Consider the following 14,055-nt stretch of genomic DNA (forward strand, 5'->3'; position numbering starts at 1 on the left):
AAACATGGTAAAATTGGCTTACACCAAATCGGCAATTGTAATTTACTTGTAAGTCCCTAGAATGTGGTTCTACGTGTACCCAGGGACTGTACATTAAATGCTGCTAGTGGACCTGTAACACTTATTGTGCCACCCACTTAAGTAGGCTATTTAAAGATGTGTCATGTCAAGGCCAGGGCCTTTGTGTTAAGTGTTCCTGCTTTCTGGCCAGGGTGCCATTTGAGACATTTCCATGCCTTTTGTCAGCCTGGGTGCTTATGTGTGACGTTTCCATGCTTTCTGGCCTGGGTGCTTAATTATGTGTGCTATTTCCATAGTTTCTCACCTCAGTGACCTGGAGCTAGAGGCTCATGTGTGACCTTTCCATGCTTACGGCCTGTGTGCTTAAGTGTGACCTTTGCATGCTTACTGGCCTGGTGGTGTAACCAGGCCTGGGTCAGTGCCTAGGTGCTTATGTGTGACATTTCCAGAGTTTCTGGCCTTAGTCAGTGGCCTGTGTGCTCATGTGTAACATCACGTCCATGCTTAATGTGTGATAACATGAGTGACAATTTACTATGCTTTAAAAGTTAATACAATCTAATATGTAATGAAAAATGTTTTGTTTTGGCCTTTCTATCTCTCAAATTTTTTGGGGGGGAGACAAGTTTAACCCCCCAAACTACCCCCTAGTAGTGGTTGCTCACTGCACTTGCTCGCTACACACCATGTGGGGGCTGGTCTCACTTTTACTTTGTTCTCTCTGATTCACTACTTGTCTCTATTTTTGGTGCTCTCTGAAAGAATGTCTATGGGTACATATGACTGGGTGGGTAACCTGGTGCTCTTTAAGGTCATCTACTATTTACTGTGCTTTGAAAGTTGATAAAATTGAATATGTAATGAAAAATGTGCTGTAAAATTCACCATTTCGGTCTGTCGTTTTCCAAAATTTTCTTGGGGGGAGAACCCCGCCAAACCCTCCTAGTAGCAGTCGAGCTCGCTCGCTGCGCTCGCTCACTACGCGCCGGACAGGGGCTGGTCTGCTGAAATTTGCCAGGGCTGCTTTCAGTTCCCAGTCCGGCCCTGGTCTCACTGTTCCTATTTGTGCCACGGCACACTTTTCAACAAGTGAACCAGGCACACACAGGAATAGTGCACCATATTACAACTAACACACTGCCCTCAAGGAATCCTCAAACCTGTGCCTCCCCTGGGGTCTGCGATGCTAGTGAAATACAGAACAACAGTTTACAAACACCTCCATCTTTCCCACTGCAGGCTACATCATTTTAAAGAGGGGAGAGAGATCCTCTTGCAGGCAGGTGCAGTGAGTGACTGCATTGAGTGCAGGGAGATGTCTGGGGGGTCCATGGTACCCCCTTTCCCTCCTCCACAGGGCTAGTTTAAACACATGCACTGACACTGTGCCACCATTGATTACGCCCTTTTCCTGCTCCTCCTTAGGGTCTGTCTGCCTCTGCGCCCACGTCCATGATAGAGCACGGGTGCAGAAGCAAAGTGATTCCCTCATTGGCATGAGGCAATGCCCCATGCAAATGAGGGAACTCCCTCTGAAGATAGCACTGGCAGTCTATTTGCACCATCGTTACCAGTATTACAGAAGAGGCTGCACAAGAGTCTGTGACCCCTTCTATAATACCATAGTGCCCTGGGGTTGCACAAAGTGGGCAGAAAGGTATATTGTGCCCCCAGGGAACTAGGTGTAATATGACCTATGAATTCAAAATATGCACATAGTTGACAAAGTATGCCTAACAGTTGAGATACACTGTCAGAGCACTGGCAACCTCATAGAAAAGGGGGAAGGTGTTCTGTGGGAGGAGTGTCAAAGTCCAAGTAGTACGTTATTGAGCTGAACTGTCGAACAAATGGCATCATTGTCAGGAAAGTTGAATATTTTGTTTACAGACATAAGTGACAGGACAGAGACAAATCTTGCATTGGTCAGCGGATGTCACATTACCACCTGATTGCCCAGTGTGGCTATTTGTGGTTTGGGAGGATACTGATTTTGGACTTTTGGTCTCATTATGAGCGGAGTGTTCTTAACTCTGGGGGAACCGAAATAAGGGGTAACTGACTGAACCATAAGAATTCCAGGAGTATTGAGCAATAACTGGGAGAATCAGTAATTCTGGATCTCATTCCCTGGTAATTCCTCAATTCAACCCTCTCCATTGCCCTGTCTCTGTGCCCACCACTGCTTCATTGTGTCAGTGAGGCTAGGTGATTTCAGAAGCCATAACCTACAGGCAAACATAACAGTTTGCTTCTAACTTTGAAGAAAACAGCATTATAGGTGGGGTCAGCAACCGAAACCATCAAGAATTACAGGTTTATGGGAAATCCACAGATGGCCATGGGTCAATAGGTTAGACATGTTCTCAAGCTGTGGGTGGGAGGGGAACCAATGTATAGCCACACCCTCATGTGTACCCAGTGGATGTACAGCTTTACAACGCGTGCATTTACACAGCGTGCCGTTACAACGTGTTTTTTTTCAACGCAAGTCGTTACCACGACTTGCGTTGGAGGGGTGCGGACTTCGGAATTTTTTAATTTACTATTCTAACACCAGCCTACATACAGTAGGGAAGGTGTTGGATAGTAAATTAAAACATTCCTTGTCCTGCAGCGCCCTCCAGCGCAAGTCGTGGTAACGACTTGCGTTGGAAAAACCGCGTTGTAACGGCACGGCGGTGTAACAGCCGCGTCGTAAAGGCTGTTCCCCGTACCCAGTACCACTCAAGCTACAGCATAACACGAAACTTAGTAATAGTTCTCCTAGAGACCTCATAGAGGGGGGCTTATTCGTTTTTGGATACATGGAAAGAGGTCAGGTCAAGATACCCACTGAAACCCATGTCAGGCTTGGGGAACGGACGCTTGGCTGTTGAAGCTCCAGGTATAACAAAAGGGCCTACTGTGTGCTGAGTAGGTGAGCTCTGTAGTTATTCAGTTGAAACTTGTGTGTGCGTTGTTAAGGAAAATAAAAAGAGGCATATCAGTTACCCACAAATCTTGTTTCTTGTTTTATTGATGTTTTACAGTCTTTACAAGTTATTCAAAGCACAAACAGTCTGGGCCCAGCAGAGACAGCCAAATGCCTGGCATGTCTGCCAGCACGTGCTAGCAACTGTGAGCGGAAGTATTCAAGGCGGAGAAACAGGAAGTGGGTCCGTGTGCACCCCGGAAGTTGAAATCTGCTTAAAATTCAAAGCCGCCACAGATAGAAATTCCAAAGAGTCCTAGGAGGCCAGCTCGGACGCACCCTTCTCCTCCAACGAAGAACTCAGCTTCTGTTCAGAGATAAAACAAAGACAGGAAAAGGCTTACATTTTCACTTGATAACTCCCACAGCCATTTTATCTCTAACAACACTCAGGGCCTCATTTACGAGGGCCCTGTGCCACTAGAGCATCACTTTTTTGAAGCTCTGGTGGCGCAGTGTGCTGGACCATTTTTTTCAAGGCCACGCAAAGCCACTATTTGTGGCTTTTCATGGCCTTGTAAATGTAGTCCCCTTTCACACAGTAGTCTGCGTGAAAGGGGCGTTCACTGGCCATTATTTACGAGCCCCTTGCGCTGCCGTTGCATCACTTTTAACATTGGAAAAAGTGACGTACCACTGGGGCAAGGGCTTGTAAATAAGACCCCATTGGTGTTGCTGTGGGTGTTCCCAGCAACACCCATGGAATCGGATGCAATCCCAGAATTACATGGCTTAGTAAACCTCGAAATGTGTCAAATTCCTACGCCTCCCCAGGGGAGGCATAAGGGAGGCACAAATAGAAGAAATACCATCATTTCTCCTTGTTTTTTCCTTTTTCTATGTGTGCTGCATTCGGCAACATGCATAGAAAGAGGAAAAGACCTCTTATGATTATTTTTGTGCACAATGGTGTTCCTTCCTGCACAAAAGCAATCATCTCTCCACAGCAGGCACCCTTGCACCAAGTTAGTCCCTTTACTTAAGTCTGCAAAGTTAATGATAGCAAGAGGGGAGGAAGGAAAGGGGTAAAAGGATAGCAATTCAGAAAAGCATGCTACAGTATCAGACTCAACATACTCCTGTCTTGTCCAATCAATATCGCATATGGAAACGATGGACATAACTTAGAGGGGTAATAATAGTAATAAATAATAATCCATATTTGTAAAGCATGACCATATCACCTCTTAAGGTAGCAAGGTGCTGGGGGGCGTGGGGGAGATTTAGTGAGCTAATGCCTAGAGTCACAGATGCTTTGCTTTATAAAAAGAAGGAGGACCCCACACAGACTTATTGGGGACTGGCGGGAAAGTTAGCAAATCAAGAAGGAATGTCCCCACGAAGAATGGACAATATAAAAGTGTCCAACTTCAATGTGTATTTCCTAGAAAAAACCTATTATTTAACGGACAGCACGCCACCAATTGGGCGGGAAAGGCAAAGGTACAAGGTTTGGCGTTATACTTCTCCAATTCGCATTCGAGCTACAAGGTGTTATCACCGACACTAATATTTGAAGGAGACCAAAGTACAAACATTAATCATAAAATACAATGAATAAAAGAAGATAGATGATTCCCACACTATGCGTTTTATAAAACTCTGTTACAATTTATTTTGATACAAAAACAATTTTACATCATCACAATATTTAAAAACATGTCATACAATTTAAAAAAAATTTCATGTTACATTGAAAACACAAAAGAATCAAAAAAGTCGACGCGGCGTTTCGGTATTCTGGTGGTAGACCTTCTTCAGGACTGATTCTTGTTCCAGTAGGATTTCTTATGACTACTGGGCACTGCTTTATGCTTTGCAAAAGGAATCCTGAAGGCTTCGGAATAATAGACCTGCCCCCGGTTTCTCTACACACTTCTTAATTTGTGGTGTCACTTATTTAAAGACGAAATATTCGCAACCCTTTGAGTTGTCGTTTATATTATTCCATCTTCTGCTGAGCAAGTCTCTCTCTGCTCTGTCTTAGGTTATACATGTTTCAGGGTATTTGACCACCAGGAGGAGCCACCGTTCTATTGGTCGTGGTTGCCGTATTATTGGCTATTCGATTTGGGAGACGGCTATCTCTTCATTAAGCCCCATTAATTCACGGTCGGTCCGTTTTCAATTTGGTCCGTTCCGCGATCATTAAGTCGGCCTCCCCGCTCCTCGGTTCCTGGCAGCCCGTCCTTGCTCCTTACGTCCGGGATCTTCCGAAGATCAAGGACGGGCTGCCAGGAACGGAGGAGCGGGGAGGCCGACTTAATGATCGCGGAACGGACCAAATTGAAAACGGACCGACCGTGAATTAATGGGGCTTAATGAAGAGATAGCCGTCTCCCAAATCGAATAGCCAATAATACGGCAACCACGACCAATAGAACGGTGGCTCCTCCTGGTGGTCAAATACCCTGAAACATGTATAACCTAAGACAGAGCAGAGAGAGACTTGCTCAGCAGAAGATGGAATAATATAAACGACAACTCAAAGGGTTGCGAATATTTCGTCTTTAAATAAGTGACACCACAAAATAAGAAGTGTGTAGAGAAACCGGGGGCAGGTCTATTATTCCGAAGCCTTCAGGATTCCTTTTGCAAAGCATAAAGCAGTGCCCAGTAGTCATAAGAAATCCTACTGGAACAAGAATCAGTCCTGAAGAAGGTCTACCACCAGAATACCGAAACGCCACGTCGACTTTTTTGATTCTTTTGTGTTTTTAATGTAACATGAAATTTTTTTTAAATTGTATGACATGTTTTTAAATATTGTGATGATGTAAAATTGTTTTTGTATCAAAATAAATTGTAACAGAGTTTTATAAAACGCATAGTGTGGGAATCATCTATCTTCTTTTATTCATTGTATTTTATGATTAATGTTTGTACTTTGGTCTCCTTCAAATATTAGTGTCGGTGATAACACCTTGTAGCTCGAATGCGAATTGGAGAAGTATAACGCCAAACCTTGTACCTTTGCCTTTCCCGCCCAATTGGTGGCGTGCTGTCCGTTAAATAATAGTTTTTTTCTAGGAAATACACATTGAAGTTGGACACTTTTATATTGTCCATTCTTCGTGGGGACATTCCTTCTTGATTTACAGATGCTTTGCTGCCGCTGGGGATTAAACTGTGATCCCCACTCTCTGGAGTCAGCTGGTCAGGCCTCTGCACCACACCTCTCCCACCCCAGAGGGGTTAGTATGGAATATACCCTCCCAAAACTGCTACTAGAAGTTTACTCCATGCACAATAGCTGCCAACTGTCCCTTTTTGAAGAGACAATCCCAGGAAGTTGGAGACTGTCCCGGGTAATATTGTTGCAGAAAGTGTTCCTCTTTATTACACACAGGTACGCAAACAAGAACTTTCTATCTGTAGCGTCCCGGGATTTTTTCTTTTAAATGTTGGTAACTATGCATGAACATGTCCCATCACACAAAATCCCCTCTCCCTGTCCCCAACTCCACGCTCCTCCCCACCCGCCCCGCCAATCCTGTTTCTGACATAAGTGCGGCCTTTGATCCCCATGCAGGCCATATATTTGTCCCCTCATAAAAAGTGTGGGAGTACCCGTGGCCTACTATCTTCATTGCTGCTACTGTTCGTAGTGTGCGGCCCAGACTCTTTGTACTTACGCCGGACAGGGTAGACCATGTAGGTGGGCACATTCCTGCACAGAGTTTCAATGTGTGGCCCGAAGCGGCCCAGGTTGTCAAGTGGTTCTGGGACACCAGAGTACTGCAGCCGGAACTCAGGGTAGCTGTTTTTTGGTTTCATCTGAGAGAAGTAAAAAACAAGAGACCTTTCACTATCACTTTTGTGCCCTTTGCTCCCCCTGATTTAGTTCAAGCTCACCCATTCAGAAGAATTGTAACTCAGAACTTCATATGTCACGCAAATCTGACGTCAATCAATGCAACACAAAGTCTTATACTCTGGTGAACATTATCATAAAAGGCGTTAACTTTTCAGTCTTTTTTGCATACTCCATAAGATAACAATCGTAGGGGCATATTAGCATGGGCCATATCGCCGCTCTAGTGGCACTTTTTGCCGCTAAAGCGGCGATAATTTTATTGCCCAATTAGCAAGCTGTCGCTAACAGCAGTTAGCGACAGCTTTTAGGCGATAGCGACCGGTTTGGGGCCCGCTTTACATGTCAGCGATATTTATCGCTAATGACATGCAAAGTGGGCGTACCCAAACTGTTAGCGACTGAAAACAGTCTAACACAGCTATCGCCTATTAGCAAGGCAGGCAAAGCGATAAAAAAAATCATGCTAAGCGTGATTATCACTATAATCTAACGCCTGCTAAAAACATGACTTACCTGTTTATCCAATGGGAGGTGTATTTTTAGGTTAAGTCCCCATTGGCATTAATGCGTGAACATCGCTGGATTTCGGGCGATATTCACGCATTTCGCCGCTATCGCTGGATATTTTAGCACAATAGAGAAAAATGTTGCTAATAGCATGTTTTCTCTGGTAATATATCCAGTGATAGGCAGCGATAAAAAAAATGCGCTAAGCGCATTTTGCGGTAAATATCGCTATTCCTTGTACCCAGATTATTACATCCATCAATATATTATTTTGAGCACCAGAACAATTGTGATTGCATTATGACATATTTTCATTACTACAGTGCAATATAATTTTTTTAACATTTATTGCACACGATGGAGCACCCCTCAAACATTCTGCATTAAACTCTTCCATGCTCATGACGAGCTGAGCTCGTCATGAGCCACGGCGCTCTGGTGCTCATGACGAGCTCAGCTCGTCATGAGCCGTGGAACGCTCGCATGCGGGGATAATTCCCCTGCTGTGCTGAGCGTTCCACGGCAGGTAATGCACCTGTGAAGAGCTGAGCTCGTCATGAGCACAGGAGCGCCGTGCCTCATGACGAGCTCAGCTCGTCAAGAGCATGCGGGCGCTGTGCGCGCCCCCTCCCCCCAGCACAGCGGGAAAAAAAAACCCGCAGCGAAGGGGTTAAAGAAGTTGAGTGCACTTGTGCCACATAATGCAAAACTAGAAGCTCAATACAACCCTTGTTGATCCATACTGAAGGGTGTTGATGTCCAAGCATAAAATTACACATACAATTGTTTTAGATTTAAATTGTTCCCTATTCACTGTCATGGATTTTCATATAAACATTGTTTTTCCTATCTCATGGTCCTGTTTCTATAAACCTACTACGTAGGGTGAACCAACTTCAGCATAGGGAGGGTTAGGGAAAATATGCATTTGAGCAATATTTTCCCCTTTTTTCTTTTTTTTAGGGTGTGTTCTCATAGCTACCACACAATTTCCACCTACTCCATTTAATGGTATGTTTAGAAGTGGTGTAAAAGTTAGAAATGCAACACAAATGTTCACCGCATTTACATGGCCTCTTCCCTTCTCAATCCCATGAGCAAATCTATTTCCCAACCCCTTAGCCGTGGTGGGACTGTGCCTAAATCAGCACACCTTGCAACTGCTGGATAGGGGTACACGTAATCTCCATTTGGTGATGCGCGATCTGAGTTTTCTGTGCAGAGATCCTTATCTGACAGGTTACCCCTTAGGAAAGGTTTATGCTAATCCGGCCTACCTTCAGCATTGAAGTGATCCAAGTGTTGTCAGCACTGTACTCTGCACGGAGAGCTCAAACAGTATCAGCATACTGCATCTGGCATACAACATTGCGTAGGGCAACAGGAGTAAGTCTTACCTGGCGGGTATTGGCAATCCGCTGGAATTCCTGCAGACTTGGGAATCTAGCCTTGTTCATGGGTGAAACATAGCAGGCCCGACGGGAGACAGCCTGGGTAGCAATGAAGCCCTGAGTGAAGAGGATAAACATGCCTGGTCAGTAAGTACAGAACATTATGCACTCATATCACTCCTTGATTACCCAACTACTTCCAGAGTGGAGTAGAGTTACATTACACCCGAGGCCCATCTGTACTCACTCAACTCCATGCAGGAGCTAGGCAGAGGTGGACTTGTCTCTATGAGCAAATTTGGAGATTTCATGGAATGCTTGTGCCTGTGACTAACACTAAGGCTTGGATGGCTAGCCACGTCAGTCCACTGCTCCATTGCAGGGAAACAAGCCTGCCACAAACACTGGGATAGGCTACTTGCCCTTAATTGATGTAGGAAGAGGATCCAAAGTATATCAAGGTAGAAATCAAGTGGTAGGAAGGTTGCCAAGGTGAGGTTCCAGCCTGGCTATAAGACTTCTTTCATCCACCCCAAACCCACACAGACCTCAAATTTACCAACAGGCTGTTGCAGTCCACCATAATTTGGAATGCCTGTTGTGCACCCACTACAACTATATTGTCACCCTAGAGAGCGCTCTTCCAGTAGGATTCAAAAGGCAGTAATGGGTTATGATACACAACAACTGGAACAAGATACAACCAGGGGCAGGTTTTAGTGTTGTAATAGGAGGTTTAGCATATAGGTCTCTATAGCCTTGTTTGTAAACTTTGAGGCAAACAAGCCTTATTCCCTTTTTTGATGCAGGTCAGACTAATTGATTCTAGAGATAAACTTCGTTAATTCACAATGACGACCAGAATTAAGTAAGTGGGCATGGAGAAGAGTGATCAGAGGCTTCCAACGTGATTCATTTCTTTCAAAAGGCACAAGAACAGTTCCTAAATGTTGTCCGGCTTCTCCCTCGCATTCATATTGAAAACATTTCGGGAGCCATCCCCCTCATCATCTATTTTATGCACCTATCACCCTTTTAAGAACCAGGAATTCCCAAGTCCTCCCTAATGTAGCTGAGTCTTAACTGTGTAACTTAGTCAGTGCAAGGTGATGGTCTGAATGCTTGAATTAATCACAACTACTGGTAATCGCTGAGGTCCACCTTCAAGTCCATTGTTCTTTCAGCACGTCTGTGTCATTTAAGACATGGTCCAACCATAAGCAAATCAGCCTTTGTCCCGCCCCAGAAGGAACGGTTCAGACCTGACTGCCAGGCTAGGATCCATCTGAACAGGAAGACAAGCCAACTCAGACCAGTCTTGGCCATACAAGGCCTTAACAGTGAGAGGTCGCTTGAGTTTTTTGGCCGAGTGAACTTGAGACCCACATCTGGAAATATTCTTCCTACACTGGTGCTAGAACTTTCACGCCTCTGGGTATAATGCGCTGTATAAAAATAAATACAAAATACACTGTGAAACTCACTTAGGCAGCACAAAAGGGACAACTATGTAGGCCAATGGGTTCTGGATTGCTAGTTTTGCATACTGACCAGGCTCATGGGCCTCAGTCTTTTCAAGCATCCGGTTGTAGCAACAACGGTGTTGTAAGAAATACTTTTTGTACGTTATACTGTGGTATGTTTAGGGGAAAGGATGAGGCACATGTTTGAGCAGCGAAAACAAAGAGGTTCCCAACTTCTTACTCAAGTTAGTAGAACCCTCCCGAGAGGCCGTGGAACCAAGAGAGAAGAAAAAGAAAACATGTGAAGATAAGGAGAAGAAACTGGGACCCTGAGCATGAGACTTAGAAAGGCAGCCTCTGATGACTAAAGGTAGTACCAGCCAGACTGTAAAAAAGTGGTGGATATGAATGCTTGAAATAATCTGAACCTCTGGCAGTTGCTCTTGGACACCTTTGGTGGATATGGAGGGATAACTTGAAGAGACGAATCAAGAAGGACGTGTTGGGAAGGGCTTCAGCTGCACTTAATTGTAGTTGCTTGTGTAAATACTAGGGTAGGGTCAGGGTGCAGTACACCGGAGATGATGGTGGGGTGCATGCAACACAGTGGATGTTTTCTGTAGGATATACTGCAGGAAGCTTAGAAGAGGCAGATAGTGCATTTTGCAGACAAGTCAATGTGATGCGTTAAACATGGTATATTTCTAGCAAATCTTGTCTAAACACTTGCGAAGGATAAAAATATCTGTTTACTCACGTTGCCCCAGTCAAAGATGGAGTTTGAGGAGGAAATGCCAGCATGCGCGACGATGTTGGCGATGTTGTCCTGATTGTTGATGTTGACAGTCTGGTGGACGCTGCCGCAGGTGTTGCCCTGGTTGGTGATGGTGATGGACTATTAAGGGAACACAATGTTGTGTCTGTCAGTAAGAGCTGAGTGGTACTTGGAAGACAAACTTAAGGGGAGGAGTGCCCTCTCTGTATTGGCACTTGTATGGGCAAGGAGGTATTTTGGAGGTACCTCTAAGGTGGAGGACAAGGAAGGCCAAATGGGGAATCAGGAGAAGGGTAGGAAAGATAGTGGGAGGAACTGGTGGTGGGTATCTGGTTATGGGTACTGGATGGATAAACAGACATACAGACAAATAGACATGTCAACAGCTGCAAGTGAAGTCAGGCTCAAAGGCATTGCTTAGAACAATAGGCAGAGAGATCTGCTTCTATGAGTCGTCTACTTACATCTGCAAGTGCTGGGCTGAGAAAGACCCCCAGTAGGGAAGCAACCAAGATCTGAAAAAAGAAAAGTCACATCTTATCTCTCCAGTATTCAAGGAGGTTCCATATCCAGATTTTACAGTCTTGAGAGCTAGGGTATCACCCTATCCAGTGCTGGTTCAAGGCTCCAGCATAACATGCGTCTCTCCTTCACACCTCCCAGATAATGCAACTCATAGCCATCGCGAAGAGGATGAGAGGGCATTGGCATTTCCAAATAGATCTTCATGTTGGAGTGTTCTAGTCGAAAACACATCCATGCAAGTGTATAAGGTACATTACACACCTCTCACAAGTGAATATACTGTATTAACTCACCTCCCACAAGTGTATATAAATTATTAACACACCTCTCACAAAAGCATATAGTATATTCACACTCCTCTCACAAGTGCATATACTATATCAATACACCTCTCACACGTGTATTTTAACACACTGCTCATAGTGCGGATGTATGACGTTACAATGCATACTTTTACAACGCCTACCTTTACAACGCGGTTTTTACCACGCATACCATTACAACGCATAGCGCTTTGGGGTGCTGGATAGTGAATAGTTTAATTTACTATTCCAACTCCAGTCCCCGTGGATAGTAGGGAAGGTTATTGGATAGTAAATTAACCTATTCCCTATCCTGGAGCGCCCCCCAGAGCAATGCGTTGTAATAGTTTGCGTTGTAAAAGTTGCGTTGTAATGGTAGGCCGTTGTAAAGTGCACAGAGTAAATTTAACACATCTCTCACAAAGTAGATATGCTGTATATTAGCATACCTCTCACAAATGTACGTAGTATGCTACCACACCGCTAACATACCTCACAAGTGTCTATAGTATATTAATATTAACACACCTCTCTCTAGTGCATATAAATTAACGCCCCTCTCACAAATGCATGTAGCGTATTAACACACCTCTCATAAGTGCATATACTATATTAATACACCTGTCACAAGTGTATATAGTAAACTGTCAATGTCTGAAACGACACTGAATTATTTCACACCATGGTTTTAACAGCATGGGATTATTATATGAGCCTCTGTGCCATTGGGAGTTCACAGGAGCAGAATCTGGTACAGATAAAAGAACTGACAGGATGATCTGCCACTACATGACCCAAAAGATGTGCAACAACCTCTTGTCGGCTGACATCATTGTAAATGCACCCGGCACAGAACACATCCATAGCACTTTACATGCCTTCTCAGCTGGAATCCCACAACAGAGGGAAATACTTACCTGAAGCCCACAGTTTTATCAAAATACGGGCTGTGATAGATGCCTGTAAAATTTTATTTAACCTTATAAGACCTTCCACGGTGCTCGAAGTTACGATATTAGAACGTATCATCAATCAATCAGGTTTATAAAGCGCAGCTACACACCCGAGGGGTCTCAAGGCGCTGTGGGGGAAGAAGGGGGGGAGCACATTCTCGCTATCTTCAATAGAAAATAGCCACAGCAGACCAGAAAGCAGGTCTCCCGTCTCCTTTAGGTCCATGAAAACCAGCTGCGGTCGGTAGTGGGAGTACATGCCGGGCGGTGACGTGGGGAGGGGGAGGGGAAGAGTGGGGGGTAGTAATGTATGGATTATGGAGTTTAACAGGTAAGAAAACATATAAATAAATAAAACTAATTTAGTTGTGCGCACTGCATCGCATTTGGTGCAACGAAATTCGTTTTATTTATTTTTATGTTTACTTACCTGTTAAACTCCATAATCCATACATTACTACCCACCCTGCCCCACGTCACCGCCCGGCAGGTACTCCCACCACCGGCCGGGGCTGATGAAAACCAGGAGATGCCGGTGAGACCACCAACTGCCTTTTTCTCTGCAATCGGGTCACTGGAGACCCAGGCATGTTATGTCTGACCCCCAAAATCATCTGCCTTCAACTACTGCACAGGGGCGGAGGATAATGGGAGAGCTATACATAGCATGTCCTGTCCTCCCTGAGGCACATGTGAAAAATTGATATTTTACCTACCATACTTAACCAACCCCCACCACCTCCCATGCCTTCCTTCCCCCTCCTACAGCTGTGCTTTCTGCTTTCAGTCAAAGCGGAAAAGCAGAGCAGGGCTGACAGGCTCTCGGAGAGCTCTGTCACTGGATCTAGAAGGCCTTTAAGACATCACAACAGTTAATAACCAATTTTGTCATCAACTGTCGCGATGACATAGCAAGGAGTTATGACTTTCAGAAACTGAAACAAACGATAACGGCTCTCTATGAGAGCCATGCATAACAACCTTGTAATATCTGCTCATATACCAGTAAAAGCATAAACATATTATCATACAGGTTCACAAGAGACACTGTCTGCCTTTGCCTAATCTGAGTACGGGTGCAACCAGGGACGTAGGTAGACCATTGGCCGCCCTGTGCGGCCACATGTCAGAGCGGGGGGTGCTGACGGATTCCCACGATGGCCAGGAGGGGGTGCTGGGGTGATTCCCACGATAGCCGGGGGGGTTGATTCCCACATGGCTCCCGCTCCACAACGGCCGCTGGTACAACCGAGGGGTTGGGGGAGAGCGCCGCCCCCAAAACCCATGTCACCCGGGGCGTTACGCTCCCCTTGCTACGCCACTGGGT

At 45.0% G+C, this 14,055-nt stretch overlaps 1 long non-coding RNA gene across 1 annotated transcript; it reads right to left on the reverse strand.

Annotated features, from left to right (window-relative positions):
* Positions 1-6,605: 6,605 nt before the first annotated feature.
* On the reverse strand, positions 6,606-11,085 carry LOC144791157 (uncharacterized). Its single transcript, XR_013602314.1, has 3 exons — positions 10,931-11,085; positions 8,717-8,827; positions 6,606-6,772 (listed from the first exon to the last, which is right to left on the reverse strand). It is a non-coding gene; the product is annotated as an uncharacterized LOC144791157 (long non-coding RNA).
* Between the last annotated feature and the right edge of the window lie 2,970 nt (positions 11,086-14,055).

The sequence above is a fragment of the Lissotriton helveticus genome, chromosome 11 (genome assembly GCF_964261635.1).
Source record: "Lissotriton helveticus chromosome 11, aLisHel1.1, whole genome shotgun sequence".
Lineage (NCBI taxonomy): Eukaryota > Metazoa > Chordata > Amphibia > Caudata > Salamandridae > Lissotriton > Lissotriton helveticus.